Source organism: Miscanthus floridulus, chromosome 6 (assembly GCF_019320115.1).
Source record: "Miscanthus floridulus cultivar M001 chromosome 6, ASM1932011v1, whole genome shotgun sequence".
Classification (NCBI taxonomy): Eukaryota; Viridiplantae; Streptophyta; class Magnoliopsida; order Poales; family Poaceae; genus Miscanthus; species Miscanthus floridulus.
Window position 1 is genome coordinate 144835732 of NC_089585.1, and position 11802 is coordinate 144847533.

Below are 11802 nucleotides of genomic sequence, written 5' to 3' on the forward strand. Positions count from 1 at the left end.
TCTCTCGTGATCATAGGGCCTGGGTGCCTTATATTGACGAAGAAAACAGATTCCCCCTTCTTTTCAACTTTGCCGATGACACTCTGAATCAAGATAATGAGCTCATGATGGCTATCATCACTCCCAGGGCAATTCCAGTAAACACATTCGGCAGCGGGAAAAACACCAACATTACGTATGAATTTTACAACCCATCGGCAGTATCCCGCCAATTGGCCTTTGGGCAACTGCCCATCAAACTCTGCTTTGCCGATGTGATCAAACCCAGGGAAACAATCACCTGCGGAACAGATTGGAATAAGGTAGTACAACTCTCTCCCGATGCCGATACTACAGATGTTGATATATCCACCTGGACACCAGTATCTTTCATCACCGAGTCATATAAGCAATGGTGGCGAGAGTGGAAAGAACAACTGTTCACAACTTCTGCTCACACATATTGGCACATGATCGACCCTGAATATGCCATCCCTGACGACGCGGTAAGTTTCTTTTAACTCCCTTCTGCTTTTCCCTTCATATATCAGTAACTGACTCTCTTGTAACAGGTTAACAACCCAGCACCATCGGTGAGCAAAAGTGGGAAACCCTTCAATCTCCGGCCTGTTTCCCCAACATCGCCGATCGGCTACAACGCTCCCACCTTAGCCGCTTTGACCCACCAGAAGATTCGTACCAAGACCATCACTTCCAAGTCCAAATTGGCTACATCCAGGGCTACTCCATCGGCTGCTGCTACAACCTTGGTCAAAGCATTTAAGGTAACAATCTTGTTTATTTTTACTTATGCCGATCACAAACTATATTAACCTTAATCATCAGGGGGTAAGAGCTGCTACTGGATCGTCATCGGCAATTCCGCCGATATCAAGCACCACTTCTTTCGATGAACCTTCAGAGGTAGCTTCTTGACTTTACATTTTATCGGTTAAATATCATCTCTTATACTTGTTTTGCAGCAACAATTGGGTACATCGGCAAACGTACCAGATGTCCAAGCTTCACAACCAACAAGTGTCGATGCCCCCCAGCCAATCGTTGCCGATGCCCAAGCAAAGCGCAAAGCTTTAACAGATACTGAAGCACAGCCAAAACGACAAAGGTCTATGCCGATCCCTACATCTGCCCCAATGTCATTGGCCATCATACCTCAAGAGCCCACCACCGATGAAGTCACAGAGGATATCCCATCGGCAAGCTCAGCCGATCTCCCACATGACATACTCCAGGTTGCTTCCTCCAGTCAAGCACAGGAAATTGCCTTGAAACAGGTAGACCGATCAACCTAGCTGATTTACAATACTCATACTTACCCCTAACTGATCTCCTTTTCTCTCTCTCAGGAACAAGATTCCCCGAACAGCCTATTTTCCTTTGCCATCGACATTTCTGACGACGATGGAGAGGAGACAAGTTCTTCCCTTGCACTGGGAGCAATATCAGCAGAAACTAAATCCAAGTTGGAAACCCTCCTGAACTTGCTACAACAAGGTACCGCCCAACTGGTAGATGACTCGGACCCCGCAAAGGCAATTTTCAAAACAATTCGTGGCCAGGTCCCTGCCGATGTTGAAGAAGTACTTTTCCCAGCAGTTCACTTAGAAAGCCGCCAACTGCAATATCAACGGGCTGCTCAGCGCATTGCCGATAGAGCAGCTCAAGCTCAACTCAAAGAAGAGATGCTACAACTGAAACAGATTGCCGATGAGAAGCACAAGGACATCGGCAACTTGCAGACTTCGGGCGCTGAACTTAAGCAGAAAATCTTGGATTTATCAGCAAGGAAGATGGCTCTATTGGCTGAATTGAAAGAAGTCGAGGCAGCCTTAACTCATGCCCAACAAGAAGAAAGCCAGCTACCCGATGCCATCAAGGCCCTTCAGCAAGAAAGAGACATCCAGGCTCGCAAAGCCTTGGTCATGAAGAAAAAACTCAAGCCTGTGGAGGGTGCTGCCGATGACGATATCAAAGAAATGGAGGAAGCCGACCAGATTCGCCTGCGTGCAATATTAGCTATCCGATCCTTGTTGAACATGTAATCTTATTTATTGTATCGGCACTTTATGAGACATTGACATCCTTGCATAATTCTAGCCGATAGTACTGTTATCGGCACTTATACTTTTATGCGTCTATCCAGATACTAGGGTAATATTTCTTTAAATATTTTCCATTTAACGCTCTGGGAAACACAACCCCTTCGAGGGTTTCTAAAATATATGCATTACCAGGAACAGACTGATTTATCCGATATGGACCTTCCCAATTAGGAGACCACTTTCCAAACTTTGAACTTTTAGTCCCAATCGGTAAAATCAATTTCCAGACCAGATCTCCATCGGCAAACTCTTTTACTTTCACCTTCTTGTCATACCATCTAGCTACTCTTTTCTTATTTTCTTCGATACTAACCAAAGCCCTTAACCGATGACCCGCCACATCTTCCAACTCATCCTTCATAAGAGTATTATAATCATCGGCTGTCAGCTGATTTTGAGAACGTATTCGTCTAGAGCCAACCTTAATTTCCCAAGGCAATACTGCATCGTGTCCATATACTAACTGATAAGGCGTTACTTTGGTTGCACCATGACATGACATCCGATATGACCACAAGGCTTCATTTAATACTGTATGCCACCTCCTAGGATTTTCTTCAATTTTGCGCTTAATGAGTTTGATGATCCCTTTGTTAGAAGCCTCAGCTTGACCATTAGCTTGAGCATAATACGGAGAAGAATTTAAAATTTTAATTCCCATACCTATAGCAAACTCATCAAATTCTCCTGATGTAAACATAGTGCCCTGATCGGTAGTGATAGTCTGAGGAATACCAAATCGGTAAACAATATGCTCTTTCACAAAATCAATCATATTGACCGATGTCACCTTTTTTAAAGGAATTGCCTCAACCCACTTTGTGAAATAATCGGTAGCAACCAGAATAAATTTATGTCCTTTACTCGATGGCGGATAAATCTGACCAATGAGATCAATAGCCCATCCCCGGAACGGCCATGGTTTGATTATAGGATTCATAGCCGATGCAGGCGCTCTTTGAATATTACCAAACTTTTGACACCCCTGGCATCCTTTAAAATATTTAAAACAATCTTCAAGAATAGTCGGCCAATAGTACCCATTCCTTCTGATCATCCATTTCATCTTGAAAGCCGATTGATGTGCCCCACATACTCCTTCATGAATTTCACCCATCAAGCTTTTCGATTCATCATTGCTAACACATCTAAGTAAAACTCCATCTATAGTTCGATAATATAATTCATCATCGAGGAGCACATATTTGGTAGCTTGGAACCTTATACGTCTCTCAACCTTTCTATATGGATCCTTTAAATAATCGACAATCTCTTTCCTCCAGTCATCGGTATCAACTGCCGATGTTAGCACTTCCTGAATAGGCTGATACCCTGAAGCATGCTGAGCTAGTCGATTAGCTTCCTCATTATGCAATCGAGAGATATGTTCAAGACGAAAACCTCTAAATCCTTTCAACAATTGCAAACATCTCTCATAATACGAAATCAAAGCTTCACTTCGGCATTCATAAATTCCAGCCAATTGATTTATAACTAGCATAGAATCACCAAAGATTTCAACAACATCGGCACGTATCTCCTTCAGCAATTCTAACCCTTTTATCAAGGCTTGGTATTCAGCTTGATTGTTTGTCGCTGTAGCAACAATCGGCAATGAAAACTCATACTTCCTTCCTTGAGGTGAAATTAACACAATGCCGATACCTGCTCCTTCACCACATGTGGACCCATCGAAGAAAAGTGTCCAGGGAGCAATCCCCAGATAGTCCACTGTATTACAATGCTGAGTGACAAAATCAACCATCACTTGCCCTTTAACTGCCTTAGTTGATTCGTAACGTAGTTCAAATTCTGATAATGCTAAAATCCATTTGCCGATTCTACCACTTAATATCGACATCGACAACATATACTTGACCACATCATCTTTGCATATGACCGTACATTCGGCAGATAACAAATAATGCCTTAATTTGACACAAGAAAAGTATAAACACAGACACAATTTTTCGATGGCCGAATACCTCGTCTCAGCATCCACTAATCTTCTGCTCAAATAATAAATAACACGTTCCTTCCCTTCAAATTCTTGAATAAGAGCTGAACCGATAACTGTATCATCGGTTGACAAATATAACCTGAAAGGCTTCCCATGTTGAGGTGGAACTAGCACTGGAGGATTTGATAAATATTTCTTAATTTCATCAAGGGCTAATTGCTGTTCAACTCCCCATACAAATTCCTGATCAGCTTTCAATTTAAGTAGTGGGCTGAAAGCCTTGATCTTGCCCGACAAATTAGATATGAATCTTCTAATGAAATTAATCTTACCGATCAAAGATTGCAATTCAGTCTTATTGGCAGGAGCAATCACCTTGTTAATTGCATCAATAGACTTCCTACTGATTTCAATGCCCCGCTGATGCACCATAAAACCCAAGAATTGTCCTGCCGATACACCAAATGCACATTTATTAGGATTCATCTTCAATCCATGCTTCCTTGTGCACTCCAGTATCTTTCGCAGATCGGCTAAATGTGCTGTGATATCTCCAGACTTAATCACTACATCATCAATGTATATCTCCACTAATGTACCGATGTATTCATGAAAAATAAAGTTCATAGCTCTTTGATAAGTAGCACCGGCATTTTTCAAACCAAACGTCATGACTATCCACTCAAACAACCCCACATGACCTGGACATCTGAAAGCAGTCTTGGGAATATCTTCCTCAGCCATGAATATTTGATTGTAACCTGCATTACCATCCATGAAGCTGATAATTCGATGTCCAGCCGCAGCATCAATCAACAAATCATCAATCAGCATTGGATAGCCATCCATCGGTGTGGCTTTGTTGAGATTCCTGAAATCAATACAGACACGAAGTTTTCCATTTTTCTTATAAACAGGAACCACATTAGAGATCCACTCTGCGTATCGACATTGTCGAATAAACTTTGCTTCAATTAATTTAGTTATTTCGGCCTTAATGTCAGGAAGTACATTGGGGTTGCATCGGCGCGCTGGCTGCTGATGTGGCCGAAATCCAGATTTGATAGGTAACCGATGTTCAACTATCGATCGGTCTAATCCGGGCATCTCAGTATAATCCCAAGCAAAACAATCTTTATATTCTTTTAACAAATCTGTTATTCGCTGCTTACACTTGGAATCTAACTTAGCACTAATAAAAGTAGGTCTTGACCTATCACCATTACCAATATCTACTTCTACTAAATCATCTGCCGATGTGAACCCTTGACCTAATTTTCCATCATCGGCAAACCTATCCATTAAAACTCCTCTTCAGAACCGACTGCTTGGATCGGTGGAATTTCATAATCAGCAACTCTAAGGAACTCCTTTTCCCAAGCTTCTCCTGATATGCATTTAGTTCGTTCATAAGTATCTGATTCTGCCGATGCAATGATATAAGAAGAATCACCAGGGACGACCTCAATCTTATCCCCAATCCACTGTACGAGGCATTGATGCATTGTAGAAGGAACACAACAATTAGCATGAATCCAATCCCTCCCTAGAAGCAGATTATATGCACCCTTGCCGTTGATAACAAAGAACGTCGTTGGCAAGGTTTTGCTGCCGATGGTCAATTCAACGCACACTGCCCCTTTAGCCGGTGACACATTGCCTTCAAAATCTTTCAACATCATATCGGTTTTGGTCAAGTCTTGATCTCCCTTACCAAGTTTCCGATACATCACGTAAGGCATAATATTAATCGCAGCCCCTCCATCAATAAGTACCTTAGACACAGGCTGCCCATCAACTCTGCCCTTCACAAATAAAGCCTTAAGATGCTGTCTCTCGTCATCGGTAGGTTTCTCAAAAACAGCCATCATTGGATCTAGTGTTAACTGAGCTACTTGATCAGAGAGAACAACTTCTTCCTCATTATCAGATAGTGCCAAAAACTCCATCGGCAACATGAATACCATATTAACATCTGCCGATGGACCCTTATTTTTGTGTTTTATCTACCACTGCTGATGACCGGGTCTTTCATTGGAGGAATTTTCCTCTTGGTATAAATCCTCCTGACGCTCGCGTTGCATCCTCCTTCTCTGCGTCTTTGTCAGACCCTCTGGGCACCATCGAGGAAACTTGGTTTTCCAAACCGGCTGATAACAAGTCCTAGTTGGTTCTACACGACGTATATTAGGGTCCCTGTAGAATATTTCCTCATCGGGAACTCTTGCGTTTGCCATCTCCTCAAGCTCCTCTTGATTCCTTGGAAAATATCCAATGCGTTTACCAAGCCTCTCATGTACACTAAGTCTGCCCCCCAGCCGATCATGCACTGATGCTCTGCCTCTGATCGGCTCATTGATAGACACACCCTGATTACCAAGTTGGAACCTCCTTTCTGAGCGATTGACCCCGTAATAACCATTACACTCAGGGCAATTTTCAACAGTTGGCAACTTAATACCTTCTTCCCAGCAATGGACGAAAAACGGACATCTCCAATGATCTTTATGTCGATTCCATTCTTCCTGACGTCTCACTTCTTGCTGTTGTCGATATCGGTCATTACGTTGACGCCAACCCTCCTGCTGCCTTCGATGAGTAATCACAATGCCAGGTCGAGGAAGATTTTTGGAACTACTGCTTTCTCCTAGCAAACCCTTACTTTTTGCATCATCGGTAGTTATCCGATGTTGGGGGTCCACTGACGCGTTTTTCTCAGCAGCCTCTGACGTCAATATCTTGGTCTTTCCTTTGGCATCCAACATATTTGCTGGAAAAGGGTGTTGATCAATTTTCATCGGCTTCTGGGCCTTGGAAGTACCAAACTTAATTCTCCCAGATTCAATAGCCGATTGCAACTATTGCCTGAATACCTTGCACTCATTTGTACTGTGTGAAGTTGCATTGTGCCATTTGCAGTACAAGATCTTCTTCAACTCTTCTGCCGATGGGATCACATGATTAGGTGACAGCTTAATTTGGCCCTCTTGAAGCAGAAGATCAAATATTTTATCGGCCTTGGTGATATCAAAGGTAAACTTTTCTGGCTCTTTTTGACCAAAGGGACATGATATCGGCTTTTTATTCTTAACCCACTCAGCTAAGCCGATAACTGGTTCTTCATCAGAGTCAGAATCTCCTACTTCTTCGACAAATGATACCTTTTTACTTCAATTCTTTTTAGGTTCAAAAACCCTAGTATCTTGATCAGAGATCCTTTGCACAAGATGACTGAGGCTTTCAAACTCCTGAGAAGCATATCTGTCTTTAAGATGTGGCAATAACCCTTGGAAAGCCAGATCGGCAAGCTGCCGATCATCCAGCACAAGGCTGTAACACTTATTTTTTACATCTCGTAGCCTTTGTACAAAGCTTTCTACCGATTCATCATTACGCTGTCTCAATTTTACTAAATCGGTAAGCTTCTTTTCATGGATTCCAGCAAAGAAATACTTATGGAATTGTTTTTCTAGATCAACCCAAGTAATAATAGAATTTGGTGGTAATGAAATGAACCATGTAAATGCTGATCCAGACAAAGATGATGAAAATAATCGAACTCTTAATTCATCTCTGTTAGCTGCCTCTCCACATTGAATAATGAAGCGATTGACATGTTCCATTGTTGATGTATCATCTTGCCCAGAGAATTTAGTGAAATCCGGTACCTTGTACCGATTTGGGAGAGGAATTAAATCGTATGCAGGAGGGTATGGAGTCCGATAAGAATAAGTATTGACCTTGGGCTTTATCCCAAACTGATCCTTCATAATTTCTGCTATCTTATCGGCCCAAAAAGCATCAGCCTCCTGCTGACGAACTGGCTGAATTTCTACCGGAGGTGCCTGCTGACATCCCTCCACATATCTTTGTGGCCCACGATCTCCAGCAATCGGCATATTTGCCGTTACTTGTGGTCCATTAGTCTATTGGAAAGGATTCATCGGCTGGGCTGCCGATGCTTGATTCTGGAAACCAGCTTGCATATGACCTTGTTGAATCCCTGCAACCTGCTGATTTCGCTGAACTGTATGTTGAACAGGTAACTGTCCTGACCAATCATTATTAGAACTCATCGGTACAAAACTTACCGATAGCTGGTAATTTGCTGATATTGTTGGATAATTATAACCGGTTTGAGGCATGAACTGAACCCCAGTTTGGCTCATAGCAGGGGCTTTCTGCTGCATCGGCAGTAAGCTCGCCGATGGACTTGAATTGAATGTTTGAACCATAGGCATCTGGAAACCTCCTGGAGTTGGTTGCACAGAAGTAGCTGCGACATATTGAGGCACTTGAGCCATCGGCGAAACGGCCGATGGTATAGGCGCTCTTCCTACTGCATCAAACCCTTGAGGTAATCTAGGATTGAAAGCAGATGACTCCGGAGGCATGCCATATCCCCACCAATTAGTAGGAATCTGGCTATTCTGAGACACAGGGCCTGACATAGCTGATGCCGATAGATCTGTATTAAGCTGAATTCGCCCTCCTTGTAGTACCTGATCTGATCGTATCGGTGTAGATTGAATATTAGGTAAGCCTGCCGATACTGGAGGGGAAGTAACTTCTGTACCCACAACGGCCGAAGGAGCCGATGGAGTTTTGACAGATGTCGGCTCTGGTTGATGATAGGCAGGCCCAACGTAATGTGGTGCCGCTTGTCCCTCTTTGAAAGTTCGAACCACAGCATTATGAACAGTATTGGACAGCACATTGGAATGATTAATCAAAGCATGATTTACTGCAGAATTAACCATCTCTTGAAGTTTACCAGGATTGGAGTCAAAGGTAACCTGCCGAGGCAACGGCAAGTCTTGCTTCTGGATGACTTGTCCACTCTTGTTCAGGCTAAACGATCTCAGACAAAGCTGCTTGTATTCTTCTACAGCCTTTTCCATAGCCTGCCTCTGTTCTTCCTTGAGATCTTCTTCTGATACTGCGATAATGTTCCCTGAATCGATCTCGGGATTGAACATATTGATTGATTGGTCCCACCGGGCGTGCCAAAAGATGTGTTGATGCAAAAGTGGATCTGCAAACACAAAGGGCTAATACCCGAATCGATATCCAAAGCGTGCCAGTCGATTTGACCTGCTAATCGACAAGGATGAAGATACGAACACTTTAGTCCTGACAACAGCGATACGCCCGGAAGTCACGACCAAGAGGTGTTCACGCGGAACTCGAGAATCGCCGAAGGTCGTACTGAAACGATGCAGCTCGCCGAATCAATGAGAACTCGTAAAAAAGGAAAAATATGCAAATTGACGAAGTCGCCGAAAAGTAAGTAGATGCAAATAGGAGTAAAAATTGGTTTTGATATTGATTGATCTTTTTTATTACATTGCCCCTCACTCCATATTTATACCCTGATCTAAAGAGACACAACCGAACACAACTAGGACACCAAGCCCATATCTAAGGAAACGCGTGACTTTTACATGAACCATACTCTAACAAATATAGAAAAGGAAATTAACTCCTATCTATTTCCCTGTCCGCCTCAATTACGATGAAAATCTCGCCATCTTCCTTCCCATCGGCATATCCCCTGTTTCATCGGCAGTAGTCCTCAAGTCTTCCTTCATCGGCATACTTACTGCTGCATCGGCAGTAACCTTCAGGCCTTCCTTCATCGGCATACTCACTGCTGTATCGGCAGTAACCTTCAAGCCTTCCTTCATCGGCATCGACAATAACACCTCCAACCTCATCGGCAACGCCCGAGTCCAAATCAACCTTTCCATCGACCATCACCAGCTATCGGCAACCACCTTTACAAGCTGGCTTTCATCGGCTATCAAAGTATTCAATAACTTTCCCCTTGCCGATTAGCCCACTCCAACTATTTTGATACGTGCAAAAAACGGTGTCAACAAGAACATATGCTTACCTAGAATGGTTAGCTAATGAAGTAATCATGACTGCTAATTAAACTTGATCTTAAAGACATACTTATAGTAACGCTTTTTGTAAACAAAAACAAAACAACAAACCTATATTACCTATCATATCCCTTGGAGTCGGAAAATTATTTCCACTAGTCGGGTAAGTCTTACGAGTACATTATGTACTCAGGGTTTATTTTATCCTGTTGTAGGTGCATCTTGAGGAGTAGCTCTTGTGTGGAGGATTCTTCTGGTGGGCATAGACGGATCCTTGTATCATTTTCGCTAGGTGTTTATTTTCATTTCACTGTTTAATTACCACACTCTGAACCCTAGTATTATAATAAATAATTTCTAAGAACTCTTATTGTATAAAATGGATAAAGTATTGTAAGCTCGTACTCATTATTGAATTCTAGAGGTAAAACGTGGATTGATTCGAGTTCTCCCACGGAGTGTGCTCGATGGAACTGTCCGATGTAGCTAACTTTCAAGGTGTTTAGTGTCTCATGGAAGATGAGCGCCTCCGAAAGTATGTTATTTCGGGCAGTTCTGCCACAATATCACATACTGAAGTTATGTGGTGTTGATTCTATTGAGCAATGGTCATTATCTACGAAGGTAATGCAACTTGTGTTGTGTAGATGGAGACAAGTTATACTTAATGCAATATTTTGCACTAAGATGGTTCTATTCCATAGGTAATATGGGCATATGAACATTTACAAACTAAGTTCGTGATAATCTTGCAGAGATATTCACAGAATCTACCATACTCCACATTTCGTATGTGTTGAGGGCATTGGTATGAATTTACTTCGAGGTTTGCTAGTATCAGGGGAGAGTCTCTCTGATTAATAACTTGTTGCAAACATCATATTGCACTCTTTTCTTGGGGTTTCTCATATAAAGTTTTTAATGAGGCAATATCAACACAAGGTTATGTCATATCATCCATTTTTCCCCATAGGGATTTTTGGTGAACGATATTGGGACATAAGATGCATTGTACTCTTTTCTTTGTATGAGTTTTCCATTTATGGTTTCTCATATAAAGTTTTTGATGAGGCAATGTCAACACAAAGGTATATGCTATATCATCTAGTTTTTCCCACTGGAATTTTTGGAAGTTTTGAAGCATATTGACCCTATGGTCAAGGTGTTTTTAGACTAAGGCTTTGGGTTTATCTCAAAGGGTCTAATAACATTGGTGATTGTATATCATGGTGTTTCTCCTTGTTTTTCTCACTAGATTAAGGAGTTTTGCCTGGTATACCAGTATTACTTTGGTTTTTCCCACAGGGTTTTCCAAGGATTCATAAAGATGCATAATAGATGAACAGTGTCGGTGTTTCGAACAAACATCGGCTAGTAAATTTATGATTGATGTGCGTTAGGCCCGGATGGTGTGTTAAAGGACACAAGGTTTATACTGGTTTGGGCCAAATGTCCCTACATCTAGTCTGTTGCTGCTTGTGTTATTAGCACCGAAAAAAGGTTCATAGCAGGGGGTACAAATGATCGAGAGAGGGACACGTCCCAAGTCTCTGATGGAATGGTCGAAAGGGTTGCCAAGAGCTTGGGTCGCTGCTCAGTTGTGTGTGAAGTGTTGTGTGTGTTCAACTTATGCGTCAAGAGTTGGCCCCCCTTCTTGGAGGAAGCGCACCCCCTTTTATAGATGGAGACAACTTTACAAGTGAGAGGAAAAGGGTGCATATGCTACCGAGCCTTGTTGTCCACGTCTACCGAGCCTTGTTGCCCACACCGATGGGTACTAGATAATGGTAGGCACCCACAACACTGTCGATGTCACTGTAGAATGTCAGGGTGGCTGTAGAGAACTGCTCCA

The 11802-nt window shown here is 42.4% G+C and overlaps 1 long non-coding RNA gene across 1 annotated transcript; it reads left to right on the top strand.

The window, feature by feature from the left end:
• Window positions 1–444: 444 nt before the first annotated feature.
• LOC136460071 (uncharacterized) lies at window positions 445–1201 on the top strand. Its single transcript, XR_010760324.1, has 3 exons — window positions 445–485; window positions 552–903; window positions 963–1201. It is a non-coding gene; the product is annotated as an uncharacterized lncRNA (long non-coding RNA).
• Window positions 1202–11802: the final 10601 nt, after the last annotated feature.